Source organism: Pan paniscus, chromosome 20 (genome assembly GCF_029289425.2).
Source record: "Pan paniscus chromosome 20, NHGRI_mPanPan1-v2.0_pri, whole genome shotgun sequence".
Lineage (NCBI taxonomy): Eukaryota > Metazoa > Chordata > Mammalia > Primates > Hominidae > Pan > Pan paniscus.
The window spans coordinates 19,289,277-19,308,502 of record NC_073269.2 but is presented as its reverse complement, the minus strand read 5'-3'; positions in this window follow the sequence as shown (position 1 = coordinate 19,308,502).

Genomic DNA, 19,226 nt, shown 5'->3' with positions numbered 1-19,226 from the left:
TTAGGCTGTCAGCCCCCTGAGTGACTTTTGTCTTTTTCTCTGCAGAGCACCAGCACAGAGCCTGTGCTGAGTGGGGCCCTATATGGTAAACCATGCAAATTAGTAGTACTCCTGCCACTCCACTCCGCTGCCGCCCAGCTAAAGGAAGCCTCCTTCAGCCTTGCTGATCTGGTCCCTGCCGGGGTGTCTGCCTATGTTTCTCCACTTTCTCTTTGTCCTGAAGTCTCAGTCCTGCTGACCTATTTTGCAGCTTCTGGACAACCTCATGACTTTTGTTCTGCAATGATGAGGGGCGGGAACATGGTCCTCATTTGTCAAAAGGGAAACTGGCACCTGGGCGTTTTGAGCCACTGGCCCCAGGTTGCTCAGCTCAGAAGTAACCCAAGATTGCCTGTAATCCCAGCTGCTTGGGTGGCTGAGGCAGGAGAATTGCTTGAGCCCAGGAGACGTAGATTGCTGTGACGTAGATTGTGAGATCGCGCCACTGCACTCCAGCCCGGGCAACAGAGCAAGACTCCATCTCAAAAAAAAGAAAAAAAAAAAAAAAGAAGCAACCCAAGATTATCCAACCAACAATAATAATTATTATAGTATAATAATATAATATAATTATTATAGTATAATAATATAATATAAGTATTATACTATAATAATTATAATATAATTATTATAGTATAATAATATAATATAATTATTATACTATAATAATTATATAATCTAATAATTATTATAATCATATAATAATAATTATATAATCTAATAATCATTATAATCATATAATAATAATTATATAATCTAATAATTATTATAATCGTATAATAATAATTATATAATCTAATAATTATTATAATTGTATAATAATTATATAATCTAATAATTATAATCGTATAGTTATATAATCTAATAATTATTATAATCATATAATAATTATATATCTAATAATTGTTATAATCGTATAATAATAATTATATAACCTAATAATTATTATAATGGTATAATTATAAAATATAATAATATAATTATATAATATGATAATAATTATACTATATAATTATATAATATGATAATAATTATACTATATAATTATATAATATGATAATAATTATACTATATAATTATATAATATGATAATAATTATACTATATAATTATATAATATGATATAATTATAATATATAATTATATAATATGATATAATTATAATATATAATATAATTATTATAATATATAATGTAATATAATAATAATATATTATATAATATAATAATTATATAATATAATAATAATTATAATATATTATATAATATAATAATTATAATATATTATATAATAATAATTATAATATATTATATAATGATTATAATATATTATATAATATAATAATCATAGTATATTATATAATATGATAATTATAATATATTATATAATATGATAATTATAATATATAGTATAATATGATAATTATATTATATAATATGATAATTATAATATGTAATATGTAACTATAATATATTATTATAATATAGTAATAATTATAATATATTATATAATATAATAATTATTATAATATAATTATAATAATTATATTAGTATAATTTTTTTTTGAGATGGAGTTTCACTCTTATTGCCCAGGCTGGAGTCCAATGGTGCGATCTCGACTCACTGCACCCTCCACCTCCTGGGTTCAAGTGATTCTCCTGCCTCAGCCTCCCGAGTAAGCTGGGATTACAGGCATCTGACACCGCACCCGGCTAATTCTTTTTTTTTTTTTTTTTGTATTTTTAGTAGAGATGGGATTTCTCCATGTTAGTCAGACTGGTCTCGAACTCCCAACCTCAGGTGATCCGACTGCCTCGGCCTCCCAAACTGTTGGGATTACAGGCGTGAGCCACCACGCCCGGCCTAATTTATTATTATTATTTTAGAGACAGGGTCTCTGTTGCCCAGGCTGGAACTCAGTGGCACAATTATGGCTTGAGGCAGATTGCACCTCCTGGACTCATGCCACCCTCCCGCCTCAGCCTCCCAAGTAGCTGGGAATACAGGCACGTGCCGCCATGCCTGGCTAACTTTTTTTACTTTTTTTTTTTTTTTTTGAGATGGAGTTTCGATCTTGTTACCCAGGCTGGAGTGCAGTCGCGCGATCTTGGCTCACTGCAACCTCCGCCTCCCGGGTTCAAGCAATTCTCCTGCCTCAGCCTCCTGAGTAAGCTGGGATTACAGGCGCCTGCCACCGCACCAGGCTAATTTTTTTGTATTTTTGATAGAGACGGGGTTTCCCCATGTTGGCCAGGCTGGTCTCAAACTCCTGACCTCAGGTGATCCACCCTCCTCAGCCTCCAAAAGTACTGGGATTACAGGCATAAGCCACCACGCCCAGAGCTCCCTTTTGGGCTGTGTGGTCTCAGGCAGGTGATGTGGCCTCTTCGGGCCTCAGTTTCCCGATCTGTGAAATGGTCAGAACTTCTCCAGGCGCCCGTGAGGACCAGACTGGAGGGAATGCATTGCAGAAGTGTAGGTGGGCATGGACGCTCAATAAACAACAGGAGCCGCGGTTAGGATGATCCCAGAGCGGGGTGAACTGTCTCTTTGCTGCCCTCTGCAACAGGGAGGGACACCAGGAGACCCCAACGCCCCACTCCCCGGCTTCTTATGCCGCCAGCCCTTGCCCAGCACCCGCACAAGCCTGGGCTGAGGCGGGGGGTCAGATGGGGTCTCTGGGTGGAGGGGGGCATAACAGGATGCCCCCTGGCTGGGAGACAATGGAAGAGGAAGGGGCCGGGCAGCCCCCACACGGATGAGCCCCGCAGCTGGCTCCAGGAGGGCGGCGCAGCTATTGTGAGACCAGACAGCTGTCCCTGTGCCAGGAAGCCCCAGAGAACGGGAAAGAGGGTGGGAAGCCCGCTGGCCAACCCTGATCCCCCACCGGGGGCAGGTCCCACTATGGTCTGTTTGTCTCCTCCAGCAGGCTGAACACCTGGGTTCCCGGGAGCCTGGCCTGTCAGTGTGCACCTGGCCCAGGGGGCCCTCACTGCAGACCCCATCTGGCCCCACTGACATCTCCCTAACTCCTTGCTCCCTACTCATCCCAGCCTGGCCTGGGGATTTTGGAGGCTGCACTGATCTGGGCTGTATTTATAGTTCCCTGGTGCTGCTGAGCCAGCTTCTAAATATTGAAGTCCAGCTATTTGGGGCCTGGGCCCTGGAGCAGAGTGGGGAGGAGCCAGTCCTGCACATGTGTGCCTCCCCGCCCATCCCAGAGACCACCCAGGCCTCTCAGTCTCCTGGGGTCAGGGCTGCAGGGGTCTCTGGTGCTGAGGAGGAGCCCAAACATAAAGAGGGCAGAAGCGAGAGGCCGCGATGGCTCAGAGGGACAAGGCAACGAGGCCCCGTGCTCCGGGGCTGAGGGGGAGTGCATGTATTTGCGACCTGGGGTCCCAGCACCTGGTTCCTCTTCTTCCTCCTTGGCCCCATGACCCACTGCGGGAAGGAAGGGGGGTTGATCTGTCAGCTCAGTGTTCTCAGCTTCTAGGAAATGAAGCCCTTCAGGAAGCAGCAGAGGCACCCCCAAACCCCAAACAAACTCTAGCACCTAGTAACCCACTTCCCCTTCCCCATGGACACTGAGTTCACTGGTTGCCCTGGCAGGGGGCGGGTGACGTGGGGTGGGGGGGTGGGGTTATAAATAGATGGTATATAAGCAACCGCGGGGATAGCTGAGCAGAAGTGGCCGAAGCAGAAGTGGGGTCCTCATGGGCAGCTGGGCCCAAAAGTGTCCCCAGTCTTGGCCCCTCCCAGAGATCACCAAGATTTGGGGCAGTAAGGAGGAAGAAAAGGGTGAAATGCTTAAAAGGGCATCATTAATCCTTCAAAGCAATCTATGAACATGATGGTCATTAAGTCATTAATAAAACCCTAGCACTTCCTCAGCGGTAACTTTATAAAGCACTTGGAATATTATACAGCTGTGAAAAAATAACTCCAGGGGTATGCAATTTTTTGAGGGGGGGCAGGGGACAGAGTCTTGCTCTGTTGCCCGAACTAGAGTGCAGTGGCGAGATCTCAGCTCACTGCAACCTCCGCCTCCTGGGTTCAAGCAATTCTCCTGCCTCAACCTCCCTAGAAGCTGGGATTACAGGCACACGCCACCACGCCTGGCTAATTTTTGTATTTTTAGTAGAGATGGAGTTTCACCATGTTGGCTAGGCTGGTCTCGATCTCCTGACCCTCAAGTGATCCGCCCACCTCAGCCTCCCAAAATGCTGGGGTTACAGGTGCATGCCACCATGCCTAGCCACACCCCTTTCTTCAATTTAAAAACTGAGTGAAGTCAGGAGAAAAAAATCTTAAATTGCAGCATGACAGATTCCACAGTAGAATCTTGAAAAAGTCTCCAAAGCCCCATAGGAAAAAGCCACCTTGCGAAAAAGCTCAGACACAAAGATCATAAAACGAGATTTGGTTTCAGGATACAAACATATGCAAGAAGACTTCGAAAAATAAACAAGGCGGCCGGGCTCAGTGGCTCACCCCTGTAATCTCCCAGCACTTTGGGAGACTGAGGCGGGCGGATCACCTGAGGTCAAGAGTTCAAGACCAGCCTGGCCAACACGGTGAAACCCCATCTCTACTAAAAGTACGAAAGTTAGCCAGGTGTGGTGGCAGGCACCTGTAATCCCAGCTACTCAGGAGCCTGAGGTCAGAAAATCACTTGAACCCAGGAGGCAGAGGTTGCAGTGAGCTGAGATAGCGCCACCGCACTCCAGCCTGGGTGACAGAGCAAGACTCCGCGTCAAAAAATAATAATAATAATAAAATAAATAAATAAATAAAAATAAACAAGGCTGGGCCAGGCGCAGTGGCTCATGCCTATAATCCCAGCTACTTGGGGAGGCCAAGGTGGGAGGATCGCTTGAGCCCAGGAGTTCGAGACCATCCTGGGCAACATAGTGAGACCCCCATCTCTCCAAAAATACAAATAAAAAATTTGCCAGGCGTGGTGACTCGCACCTGTAGTCCCAGCTACTCAGGAGGCTGAAGTGGGAGGATGGCTTGAGGCCAGGAATTCGAGGCAGCAGTGAGCTGTGATCACGCCACTGCACTCCAGCCTGGGTGACAGAGCAAGACTCTGTCTCAAAAAAAAAAAAAAAAAATTAAGTAACTGAGCAAAGGAATAAGGGGCAAAGAATATTCGGAGTGGTGGTAATCAGCAAGATAAACATGGGAGCATGGGAACAAGGTCATGTCTCAGTTCTTGGTGAAGAGGGAGGCTCATGGGTATGCCTTCCTTCCCTTTTATTTTTTAATTTACATATTTTTTTGCAAAGTAAAATTCTTTATTCCCGCAAATTGTGAATAATACACATAGAAGTTTCCAGGTATAAACGTTTCCTAAAATGATGGCTGTTTTTTGTGTGTGTGTGTGTGTTTTTTTGAGACAGAGTCTCTTGCTCTGTCGACAGACTGGAGTGTGGAGTGCAGTGGCACAATCTCGGCTCACTGCAACCTCCGCCCCCCGGGTTCAAGCCATTCTCCTGCCTCAGCCTCCCAAGTGGCTGGGATTACAGGCACGCACCACCACGCCCGGCTAGTTTTTTTGTATTTTTAGTAGAGATGGGCATGGATCACTGCGCCCAGCCAAAATGATGGCTGTTTAACATAACGCCATGTAACGCAGGCATGTGGTGTTTTGCGGTTATATTCAGACGTGATTTTATCAGAGACCAAAGCAAAAACAAAGAGAATTCTGAAAAGAGTTTGTATCAAGGAAGATAAAATGCTCCAGGGAGAGTGGCTCATGCCTGTGATCTCAGCGCTTTGGGAGGCTGAGGCGGGAGGATCCCTTGAGCCCAGGAATTCTAGACCAGCCTGGGCAACATGGTAAAACCCAGTCTCTACAAAAAATGCAAAAATTAGCCAGGAGTGGTGGCACGTGCCTGTAATCCCAGCTGCTCAGGGGGCTGAGGTGGGAGAATCTCTTGAGCCTAGGAGTTTGAGGTTGCAGTGAGCTATGATCTCACCACTGCACTCCAGCCTGGGCCACAGAGTGAGACTCTGTCTCAGTAAATAAGTAAGTAAAATAAAGCTGATCATGGATAGACCGATGGTCCCAAGAATTGCATTGTTTCATTTATTCTATAAACCTGAGGCTCTATACAAATATTTAAAAAAGAATTTTAAAATGTTTAAAGGTTTTAAGGAGAAGCGTTTAGAGGAAGCAAAGGAGAGAGTAGGGTGGGGGAGGGGAACAGCTCAGGGGTGGCTGTGGGGGTGGGGAACTGGTGGCAGCCAACGAGAAGCCCCGAGCTGGGAACGCTGTGTGACACTTGGTGGCATTTTTGTCACTTTCTTGCAGCTCTCAGTGTCTTCCCCATTTTGCAAAGTCTTCTGAGCGGGGTGGTGCCGAGGTCCTGATAAGGATGGGGTCAGGCTTCTGGGGGGCACTGTGAGGACGGGGGTCTCAGAATCCTTCCCTTGACTTTCAATGGGTGGGGAAGGCCAGGGGAGGAAGGGGGCTTATTCAGGCTGGGTGCCCACCCGGGTCAACCCCTCCTCATGCCTCTGGGCCTCTTCTGTTGTGGGCTTGTGGGTTCCCGAGAAATAGGGCCACAGATGGCACTGACGGTCCCAGCCAGTCCCAGAAAGAAGCGATGGGAAAGCATTGGTGAGAATCAACCCATCCCCAGGACTCTGTCCCTCGGATGGAGGTCTCCCTTTCACTTCTTTCCAGGCATAGAAAACAGTTTGCGGCTCCTCAAAAAGTTACGTGTAGAGTGACCCTGTGATCCAGCCATTCTGCTCCTGAGTATACACCTGAGAAAACTGAAGGCAGACACTCAAATGGATACTTATGTTTATTTTATTTTTTGAGATGGAGTCTCACTCTTGTCCAGGCTGGAGTGCAGTGGCGCGATCTCAGCTCATTGCAACCTCCACCTCCTGGGTTCAAGTGATTCTCCTGCCTCAGCCTCCCGAGTAGCTGAGATTACAGGCACCCATCACCATGCCCGGCTAATTTTTGTATTTTAGTAGAGAGAGGGTTGCACCGTGTTGGTCAGGCTGGTCTCAAACTCCTGACCTCAAATGATCTGCCCACCTCGGCCTCCCAAAGCGCTGGGATTCCAGGCATGAGCCACTGGGCCTGACCTCAAACAGATACTTATACACCCATGTTCATAGCAGCACGGTTCACAATTACCATAAAAAGCGATTTTTAATTCAACCATAAAAAGGAACGAGGCTCTGATCCATGCTACAGGGTGGATGAACCTTGAAAACATGATACTGAGTGAGAGAAGCCAGACACAGAAGGTCACATAGTGCACGATTCCATTTATATGAAATGTCCAGAATAGGCAAATTCATAGCCAGAAAACAGATTGGTGGTTGCCAGGGGCTGGGGAGGAGGAATGAGGAATGAGTGGTAATGAGGACGGGGTTTCCTTTTGCGGTGTTGAAAACATTCTGGAACTAGATAGAGGTGATGGTTGCTCAACGCAGTGAATGTACTAAATGGCGCTGAACCATGCGCTTTAAAAGGGTCTATTTTATGTCATGTCAATCTCACCTCCATAAAAAAAAAAAAAAAAAACAAGCCGGGTGCAGTGGCTCATGCCTGTATTCCCAGCACTTTGGGAGACCGAGGCAGGAAGATTGCTTGAGTCCAGCAGTTCAAGAGCAGCCTGGGCTACATATTGAGACCTCATCTCTACAAAAACTCCACAAATTAGCTGGGCATGGTAGTGTGCACCTGTAGTCTCAGCAACTTGGGAGGCAGAGGTGGGAGGATCACTTGAGCCTAGGAGGCAGAGGTGGCAGTGAGCCGAAATCGCACCACTGCACTGCAGCCAGGGTGACAGAGTGAGACTCTGTCTCAAAAAAATAAAATAAAATAAATACATAAATAAAATAGACCAGGCATGGTGGCTTATGCTTGTAATCCTAGCACTTTGGAAGGCTGAGGTAGGTGGATTACTTGAGGTCAGGCGTTCGAGACCAGTCTGGCCAACATGGTGAAATCCTGCCTCTACTAAAAGTGCAAAAATTAGCCGAGCATGGTGGCGTATGCCTGTAATCCCAGCTACTCAGGAGGCTGAGGCAGGAGAATTGCTTGAACCTGGGAGGCAGAGAGGTTGCAGTGAGCCGAGATGACGCCACTGCTCTCCAGCTTTGGCGACAGAGCGAACTCTGTCTCAAAAAAAAAAAAAAAAAGAAGTCTGAGTTTTTCACAGCTATATCTCTGACACCTCTAAACACTTCAGTCGTCGCTTTCGGTTTTTAATTTCCTTCCCCATTTTTTTTCTTTACTTTTTTATAATGAGACAGGGGTCTCATTATGTTGCCCAGGCTGGTCTTGGACTCCTGAGCTCTAGCGATCCTCCCGCCTCTGCCTCCCAAACTGTTGGGATTACAGGCGTGAGCCATTGCGCCTGGCCTATTTCTTTCCCTTTTTGTCTCCTTTCAATTTTTTTTTTTTTTAAACAAAAAGAGCAGTCTCTTTGATCCAGAGCTTCACTGGAGGGTGAGGCTGTGGATCCCAGGGTCCTGCGAGTGAGCGACTCATTATATTCTACGCCTGGGCACCTCCCTCTCCCTACCCTAGTCCCAGCTCTTGAGGCTTCAACCAGGCGACAGCAGGAAGCAAATTTAATTTCACCCCCACCCCTACAAATATAGGTCCTTTTGCTGTTGCTTTCTACTTATGGAAATGGCCCTGGTTTCCTTTTGTTTCCTTTTGTGGTGGTGGCATAAAAGTTCCTTCCCAAATAAATTCATTTAAGTTTTTTTTTTTTTAAAGGAAAAGCAAGTTGATTGAAGGAAAAATCTGTGGTCCGGGGAGATGTTCCAAATCCTGGAGGTGGAGAGGAATGAATGACGTTTGTGGCTTGCAGATCAACTCCCCGCAGCGGGCGTGATGTTGTCACAGCCAAAATTGTCCTCCACGCGCTGCTACGGTGAATCAGGGGGAGAGGGGCCCCTCTGGGCAGACGGCAAAAGGCATTTTTGAGTGTACAAGGAGGCATTTTTCTGACAGCATTTCCTGTCGGTACCCTCCTATCTAGGGGCAAAAGTGTCACTGGGGCTTTCTGGGGCCTTTGGTGTGGGTCTTAGTGACAAAGTTCACTGGCAATCTGGCATTCCCCTAGTGGAATTGTCACTCCCACGACAGCCTTTCATGCCCAGCTTCTGTCCGGCCCGAGGAGCCAGCTCTGGGCTGCCTGCTATCCACGAGGTCAGGCGGCCCTGACATTGGCAAGAAGATTGACACCCACACTCTGTGCTTCCTTTGAAACAGAGTCGTTAAAATTCCAGGCCAGACAAATGTCCAATAGGCCTATGAAAAGATGCTCAAAGTCACCAATCATTAGGGAAATGCAAATCAAAACCACAGGCCAGGTGCGGTGGCTCACGCCTGTAATTCCAGCGCTTTGGGAGGCCGAGGTGGGAGGATCACTTGAAGCCAGGAGTTTGAGACCAGCCTGGGCAACATAGCAAGACTCCATCTCTATAAATAAATGAATAAACAAATAAAAACCACAGTGAGATACTACCTAACACCCATTAGGATGGCTACTATCAAAAAAACAGAAAATAGGTTAGAAGTGGTGGCTCACAACTGTTATCCCAATGCTTTGGGAGGCCAAGGAGAGAGGATCACTTGGGCCAGGAGTTCAAGACCAGCCTGGGCAACAAAGGAAGACTTCATTTCTAAAAATATTTAAAAATTAGCTGAGCATGGTGGCATGCACCTGTAGTCCCAACTACTTGGGAGGCCGAGGCAAGAGGATCGCTTGATCCCAGGAGGTCAAGGCTGCAGTGAGCTATGATTGCACCATTGCACTCCAGCCTGGGCAACAGAGAGAGACCCTGTCTCTAAAAGCAAAGCAATCTGGGCATGATGGCTCATGCCTGTAATCCCAGCATTTTGAGAGGCCGAGGCAGGAGGATCGCTTGAGCTCAGGAGTTCGAGACCTGCCTGGGCAATGTGACAAAATCCAGTCTCTACAAAAAATACAAAAAAAATTAGCCAGGCATGGCGGTAAGTGCCTGTAGTTCCAGCTACTTGGGAGGCTGAGGCAGGAGAATTGCTTGAGCCCAGGAGGTGGAAGCTGCAGTAAGCTGTGATCTGTGATTGCACCACTGCACTCCAGCCTGGGCAACAGAGTGAGACCCTGTCCAAAAAAAAAAAAAAAAAAAAGCAAAACAAAACAAAACCCCATAAATTGAAACCATTGTGGGCTGCTGGTGACAATGTAAAATGGTGCAGCCACTGTGGAAAACAGTATGGAGAGTCCTAAAAAAATTAAACATAGAGGCCAGGCATGATGGCTCATGCCTGTAATCCCAGCACTTTGAGAGGCCGAGGTGGGTGGACCATTTGAGGTCAGGAGTTTGAGACCAGCCTGGACAACAATACAAAGATTAGCCGGGTGTGGTGGCAGGTGCCTCTAATCCCAGCTACTCCAGAGGCTGAGGCAGGAGAATCGCTTGAACCCGGGAGGTGGAGGTTGCAGTGAGCGGAGATCGCGCCACTGCACTCCAGCCTGGGTGACAGAGCAAGACTCCATCTCAAAAAAAAAAAAAAAAAATTAAACATAGAATTGTCATATGATCCATCAATTCTACTTCTGCATATACACCCGAATTGAAAGCAAAGTTCAAAGAGACATCTGTACACCTACGTTCACGGCAGCATTAGTTAAAATAGCCAAAAGTTGAAAGCAACCAGTCTCCATGGATAGATGAATGGATAAACAAAATGTGGTCTATCTATACAGTGGAATATTACTCAGCCTTAAAGAGGAAGGAAATTCTCGTACATATAACATGAATGCACCTTGAGGGCATTATGCTAAGTGAAATACACCTGCCACAAAAGAACAAATACCGTATGATCACATTTACAGGAAGTAACTAAACTTGTCAAATTCATAGAAACAGAAAGTAGAATTGTGGTTTCCAGGAACTGGAGGGAGGAGGAATGGGGAGTTGTTTTGTGGATACAGTTTTAGTTTTGCAAGATGAAAAAGTTCTGGAGATGGATGATGGTGTCGGTGGCAACTATGAGAATTTTTTTTTTCTGGTTTCTGTTTTGTTTTGTTTTGAGACAGGGTCTTACTCTGTTGCCCAGGCCGCAGTGCAGTGGCACAATCTGGGCTCACTGCAACCTCTGCCTCCTGGGTTCAAGTGATTCTCGTGCCTCAGCCTCCCAAGTAGCTGGGATTACAGGTGTGCACAACCATTCCTGGCTAATTTTTGTATTTTTAGTACAGCCAGGGTGTCACCATGTTGGCCAGGCTGGTCTCAAACTCCTGATCTCAGATGATCTGCCCACCTCAGCCTCCCAAAGTGCTGGGATTACAGGTGTGAGCCACTGTGCCCAACTGAGAATTTTCTTTTCTTTTTGAGACTGAGTCTCACTCTGTTGCCCAGGCCGGAGTACAGTGGCTCAATCTTGGCTCTCTGCAACCTCTGTCTCCTGGGTTCAAGTGATTCTCCTGTCTCAGCCTCCCAGTAGCTGGGACTACAGGTACACACCACCGTGCCTGGCCAATTTTTGTATTTTTAGGACAGACGGGGTTTCACCATATTGGTCAGGCTGGTCTTGAACTTCTGACTTCAAGTGATCTGTCCATCTCAGCCTCCCAAAGTGCTGGGATTACAGGCATGAGCCCCCACGCCCGGCCTGACAATTTTCTTAATGTAACTGAACTGTACACTTAAAATGGTTAAGATAGAACATTTCATGTCATGTGTATTTCACCACAAATTTTATCCAGGCTGAAGGACAGGCACGGTGGCTCGCTTTGGCAGGATGAGGCAGGAGGATCGCTTAAGGCCAGGAGTTCGAGACCAGCTAGGGCAACATAGCGAGACCCGCACCCCCATCTCTACAAAAAAAGTTTAAAAATTACCCAGGCCTGATGGCACATGACTCTGGTCCCAGCTACTCGGGAGGCTGAGGCAGGAGGATTGCTTGAGCCCAGGAGGTTGAGGCTGCAGTGAACTATATGGTTGCACCACTGTACTTCGGCAAGATCCTGTCTCAAAAAAATAAAAAAAAAAAAAAAAAATCCAGTCTCAGAGGAGACTGGGGCAGGATTCCCATCCTGTGGGTCCTGGCAGGTGACCCCCATGTGTCCTCCATAGTAGGGGGTGATCAGGCCCTCCAAGAAGTCAATACCAATTATATCCCAAAGCCTCTTACATGTCTCCACCTGGACCTCCCTGTCTACCTCCAGACATACAGCTGCCCTCTGGACCTCACCCAGGGACACTGCTATGATCACTGAGTGATTCACCAATATTCCAGCTCTTTCTCCCTCCAGGTACAAGGTAGGAAGGCATTGCTCCACCCACTTGTGTGGCCGTGTGACTTGCTCTGACCAATGGCATGTGAGCAGGTTTGACTTGTGTCACTTCTGGGCAGAGGCTTTAAGAGCTGCTGCAGAGCATGCTATATGTTCTTTTTCTTCTGCCTTGGCAACGGGCAACATGCCAGATGCTGGCTGAGTGAAAAGTGAAACCTCTGATGTTTTAAGCTCCTGAGATTTGGGGCTTAAAGTAGCTGGGACTACAGGTGTGTGCCACCACGCCTGGCTCATTTTTTTCCCTGGCTTGTTACTGCAGCAGAACTGAACCTGCCTTGAGTCCAGTGTGGCAGCAGAATCTGTAGATGTCACTCATCCAGTCCTGTCTTGTGCATGACGATGGTCTCATATCATTAAGCTGTAGGGCTGGAATGAGAGGCAAGGTGGATGCTTGACTTGGGAACAAAATTTCAGGGGGTGTCAAAGAACTCAAGAACTTTGTCCTGAACTCATAAATATTATTTTATTGTGATATTTTGTAAAAGTCAAGATTAATGCAAAACCATGATGAATAAAATGGTAACATTAAATCTATCTATCTATCTATCTATCTATCTATCTATAGATATGTATATGTATACACATAGGTCAGGTGCGGTGGCTCACACCTGTAATCCCAACACTTTGGGAAGCCGATGCAGGCGGATTGCTTGAGACCCGGAGTTCGAGACCAGCCTGGCCAACATGGTGAAACCCCATCTCTGCTAAAAGTACAAGAAATTAGCAGATCGTGATACTGCACACCTGTAATTCCAGCTACTTGGAAGGCTGACGCACGAGAATCGCTTGAACCCAGGAGGCGGAGGTTGGAGTGAGTAGAGATCATACCACTGCACTGCACTCCAGCCTGGGCAACAGAATGAGACTCCATCTCAAAAAAAAATATATACGTATATATATATACACATATATGAGAGAGACAAGGTCTCACTCTGTCACCCAGGCTGGAGTGCAGTGGCACAATCATAGCTCACTGCAGCATTGACCTCCTGAGCACAAGCAATCCTCCCACCTCAGCCTCCCGAGTAGCTGGGACTACAGGTGTGCACCACCACACCCAGCTAATGCTTTAATTTTTATAGAGATGGGGTCTTGCTATGTTGCCCAGACTGGTCTTGAACTCCTGGGCTCAAGTGATCCCTCTGTCTCAGCCTCCCAAAGTGCTGAGATTATGGGCGTGAGCCACTGCTCCTGGCATACATTGTCCTAGTCTATTGTTAGAAGCAAGTTATTGGGTCCAGCTCACACTCGAGGGATCACACAGAGTGCAGACATCAGGAGGTGGGAATCATGGAGGAGTCTTGGAGCCTGTCTGCCTCACCTCCTCTCCTCTAATATTCCTAGTTTTTTTTTTTTTTTTCGAGATGGAGTTTTGCTCTTGTTGCTTAGACTGGAGTGCAATGGCAGGATCTCGGCTCGCTACAACCTCTGCCTCCCAGGTCCAGGTGATTCTCCTGTCTCAGCCTCCCAAGTAGCTGGGATTACAGGAGCCTCCTGCCACACCTGGCTAATTTTTGTATTTTTAGTAGAGATGGGGTTTCACCATGTTGGTCAGGCTGGCCTTGAACTCCTGACCTCAAATGATCCGCCTGTCTGGGCCTCCCAAAGTGCTGGGGTTACAGGCATGAGCCACCAAGCCTGGCCTCTTTGCTGATTTTCATCTGTAACTTTCACTGTAATAAACCATAACTGGGAGTAACACCACTTTTCTGAGATCTATCAATCTCAGCAAATCATTGACCCTGAGGGTGGTCTCAGGGACCCCCGACACAAGCCCCATTTCCCAGCCACTATCTTTTGCAATCTCCATTGCCCTAGTCACCGAATGGCATATTCTTATCCATTTGCTATTTCCTGCCTCTCTCCTCTGGATGAAAGGCTCTGGAAGGTCGAAAACTCATCTGTCTTTCCCATGAAAGGCTGTAGAACAAAATGGTCAGGGGTCAAGTCCTGGCTCTGTCACTTTTTCATTGTTGCTGAGTCAAGGTCTCAGCCAGGGTGGAGTGCAGCAGTGCAGTCATAGCTTACTGCAGCCTTGAACTCCCGGGCTCAAGCAATCCTCCCACCTCAGCCTCCCTTGTGGCTGGGACTACAGGCACATGCCACCACACCCAGCTATTTTTTTTCTTTTAAGACAGGGTGTTGCTCTGTCACCCAGGCTGGAGTGCAGTGGCACGATCTCGGCTCACTGCAACCTCTGCCTCCCAGGTTCAACTGATTCTCCTGCCTCAGCCTCCCGAGTAGCTGGAATTACAGGCATGCGCCACCACGCCCGGCTAATTTTTTTGTATTTTTAGTAGAGACGGGTTTCACCATGTTGGCCAGGCTGGTCTTGAACTTCTGACCTCAGGTGATCCGCCCGCCTCGGCCTCCCAAAGTGCTGGGATTACAGGCTTGAGCCACCGCGCCCGGCCCTACACCCAGCTAATTTTTATTTTTTGAGACGGAGTCTTGCTTTGTTGCCCAGGCTGGAGTGCAGTGGCACGATCTCAGCTCACTGCAATCTCCACTTCCCAAGTTCAAGCGATTCTCCTGCCTCAGCCTCCCCAGTAGCTGGGATTACAGGCATCCGCCACTACGCCAGCTAATTTTTTTGTATTTTTAGTAGAGACGAGGTTTCACTTTGTTGGCCAGGCTGGTCTTGAACTCCTGACCTCAAGTGATCTGTCCGTCTCAGCCTCCCAGAATGCCTGAAGGTTAGCTTTTAAGTGTTGGTTACTTTATCTCCTCAGTAGCTAGATCAGGGTCCAGGTGGTCAGGATTCAGTCAAAAGCAGGTGATTAAGGAGACTCCTCTGGGGACTTTGCGATGGAGAGGCAGGAGGGGCCACGAGCGGGGGTGGGGAAGAGAAGAGGGCACAGAGGCCAGCGGATGAGAGAGACACCAGGGAGCCTGGGATGCCTGCCCGAGGCTCTGGCCACGCCCATGCCCTGCCTGTCCCGCTAAGGTGAGCTGGTCCTTCTGTGATCACCCGGGGAGGAGGCCTGCAGGAGCTGCAGAGCTGAGTAGAGAGGGAAGGCGCGGGGGGAGGCCAAGTCCCACGGGTCTGGGCTTCTAGGAGGAAACGTGTGGGAGGTTGGGACGGGAGGCGTGGGGGCGGGGGACAGGCAGGGCAGCTGGAGCCGGGGCTGTAGTCGGGCGCCGGCCAAGCCCCAAAGAAAGCCTGTGTTGGGCAGCGTCCGGTCTGGCCTGGCCTGGGAGGATGCCTGCTTGCTGCTGGGGGGCCCTGGAGATGCCGACGTAGCTCTGCACCCCCGGGAGGAATGTGACCCCCTCCCCACCCCCAGCCTCCAAATTTTTCCACATAAGGCTTCGGGGGTGCTCATGCCGCATGAGTTCAGGACAAAGGAATCAAAAGCACATGGACTGGATTCCCTAGGGAGGAGAAATTCTGGAAATAAGACCAAGAGGAGGACAAAGGGGCCCGGGGGCGGGGTGAGGGTGCTGGGACGGAAGCGGGGGGCGGGGATTGGGAGGCAGCCGGAGAAGGTGCCTGGCTCTGAGTGGCCTTAGACTGGGGACACATCTCAGCTGGGGATGAAGGCCACTGTGGCCCCGGACCGCCAGGGCAACTCCTTGGACCTCTCTGAGCCTTGTTCCTTCCTTTTTTTTCTTTTTCTTTTTTTTTGAGACGGAGTCTTGCTCTGTCACCCAGGCTGGAGTGCAGTGGCGCGATCTCGGCTCACTGCAAGCTCGGCCTCCCAGGTTCACGCCATTCTCCTGCCTCAGCCTCCCGAGTAGCTGGGGCTACAGGCGCCCCCCACCACGCCCGGCTAATTTTTTGTATTTTTAGTAGAGACGGGGTTTCACCGTGTTAGCCAGGATGGTCTCGATCTCCTGACCTTGTGATCCGCCCGCCTCGGCCTCCCAAAATGCTGAGATTACAGGCGGGAGCCACCGTGCCCGGCCACCTTGTTTCCTTTCTTTTGGCCCAGATTCTTGGGGCAAAATACTTGGAGTCCTCCATGTCTCTGTCTCTGTTTTATTTTCTTCTATCTCTCTTTCTGTTTCCTTCTTTCTTCTCTTTCTTCGTTCTCTGTCTCTCCTTCCTTCCTTCCCTCTCTCTTTCTTTCTTCTCCTTCCTTCTTTCTTTCCTCTATCTCTGTCTCTCCTCCCTTTCTTTCTCCTTCCTTCCTTCCCTCCCTCCATTCCTTCCTTCCTTCCTTCTCCTTCCCCGGTCTCACTTTGTTGCCCAGGCTGGTCTTGAACTCCTAGGCTTCAGTGACCCTCCTGCCTCTGCCCCACAAAGTACTGGGATTACAGGCGTGAGCCCCCATGCCTGGCCTCTATCTCTGCCCCTGTCCCTTTCTCTCTCTCTCTATTGTATCAGCAAATCCCGAGAGCTCTATTTTCAAAATCTATCCAGCATCTACCCACTTTTCACCTCCTCCACAGCCCCTACCTGGTCCGGCCCCATCAACTCCCCCTTGGCCCAGTGCAGGCTCCTCTGCCCTGGTCTTCTGGCTCCTGCCCTTGCTTGCCCGCTCCATGCTTTTCTGTCAGGGCACGTCCCTCCTCTGCTCAAGGACCCTCCAGGGCTCCCACCTCACTCAGTGCAAAAGCCAAATTCCTTCTTGTGGCCCACAGGGCCCTGCAGGATCTGCTCAGCACTTATCTGCCCTCACCTCCTCCTTCTCTCCCCTTTGCTCATTCCCTTCAGCCAGGCCAGCTTCCTCGCCGTTTTGGGCACGCTCCTACCTTAGGGGCTTTGCACGGCAGCTCCCTCTCACTTGCGGCACCACCTCCTCCTCCAGATCCCCACATGGCTTTCTCTCGCCCCCTTCAGGTCTTTTTTTTTTTTTTTTTCTGAGACAGAGTCTCATTCTGTCACCCAGGCTGGAGTGCAGTGGCACAATCTCAGCTGGCTACAGCCTCCGCCTCTCGGGTTCAAGTGATTCTCCTGCCTCAGCCTCCTGAGTAGCTGGGATTACAGGCACGCACCACCACACTCAGGTAATTTTTGTATTTTTTTTTTTTTGAGACAGAGTCTTGCTCTGTTGGCCAGGCCAGAGTGCAGTGGTGCGATCTCAGCTCACTGCAAGCTTCGCCTCCCGGGTTCACGCCACTCTCCTGCCTCAGCCTCCCTAGTAGCTGGGACTACAGGCACCCGCCACCACGCCCAGCTCATTTTTTGTATTTTTAGTAGAGACAGGGTTTCATCGTGTTAGCCAGGATGGTCTCGATCTCCTGACCTCGTGATCCGCCTGCCTCGGCCTCCCAAAGTGCTGGGATTACAGGCGTGAGCCACCGCGCCCGGTTGTAATTTTTGTATTTTTTTTAGTGGAGACAAGGTTTCACCACATTGGCCAGGCTGGTCTCAAACTCCTGACCTCAGATGATCTGCACGCCTTGGCCTCCCAAAGTCCTGGGATTACAGGTGTGAGCCACCATGCTTGGCCCAAGTCTTTTGTTCGTTTGCTTTTAAAGAGATGTATATATTAGTTCTTTATTTCTCTTTTTTCTTTTTATTTTGAAACAGGGTCTTGCTCTGTCGCTCAGGCTGGGGTGCAGTGGTGCGATCATAGCTCACTGCAGCCTCCAGCTCCTGGGCTCAAGCAATCCTCCTGCCTCACCCTCCTGAGTAGCTGGGACTACAGGTCTGCACTACCATGCCAGGCTAATTTGGTTTATTTAATTAAATGAATACATAAATTTATTTGTTTGTTTTGGTTTCTGTCTACAGACCAGGACAGTGCTGAACATTTTGAGACAGGGTTTCACTCTGTTACCCAGGCTGGAGTGCAGTGGTGCAATCTCAGCTCACTGCAGCCTCAACCTCCTGGGTTCAAGTGATCCTTCTGCCTCAGCCTCCTGAGTAGCTGGGACTACAAGAGTGCACCACCACACTTGACTAATTTTGTTTATTTTATTTTTTGTAGAGATAGGGGTCTTGCTATGTTGCCCAGACTGGTCACAAACTCCTGGTCTCAAGCGATCTTCCTGCCTCAGCTTCCCAAAGTGCTGAGATTATAGGCCTGAGTCACCGTGCCTGACCACCCTGCTGGACTTTTTTTCTTTTCTTTTCTTTTTTTTATTTTGAGATGGAGTCTCACTCTGTCACCCAGACAAGTGCAGTGGCGCAATCTTGGCTCACTGCAACCTCTGCCTCCCGGGTTCAAGCAATTCTCCTGCCTCAGCCTCCCGAGTAGCTGGGATTACAGGCATGCGCCACCACGCTCAGCTAATTTTTGTTTTTTTTAGTAGAGATGGGGTTTCACCATGTTGGCCAGGCTGGTTATGAACTGAGCTCAAGTGATCTGTCTGCCTTAGCCTCCCAAAGTGCTGGGATTACAGGTGTGAGCACCGCGCACAGCCCACCCTGCTAGATTTTAGTTCTTGATCTTGCTCCCTCTCTGTCTCCCCCTGAGAATGTCAGCCCCAGGATTTTTGTCTGTTTTATTTCCTGCTGCACCTCCAGAGCTCAGAAAAGGGTTGGGGACTGTAGGGACTTGTTGAGTCAATAGATCGGATGGTGACAAGCCCATAGCCGAATTTTTAGGGCAACATTTTTTTTTTTTTTTTGAGATGGGGTCTTGCTCTGTCACCCAGGCTGGAGTGCAGTGGCGTGATCTCGGCTCACTGCAAGCTCTGCCTCCAGGGTTCATGTCATTCTCCTGCCTCAGCCTCCCAAGTACCTGGGACTACAGATGACCGCCACCACGCCCAGCTAATTTTTTGTATTTTTAATAGAGACGGGGTTTCACCGTGTTAGCCAGGATGGTCTTGATCTCCTGACCTTGTGATCCGCCCACCTCGGCCTCCCAAAGTGCTGGGATTACAGGCGTGAGCCACCACGCCTGGCCTAGGGCAACATCTTTATAGCCTTATTGAGGAATAACTTATATAGCCTATAATT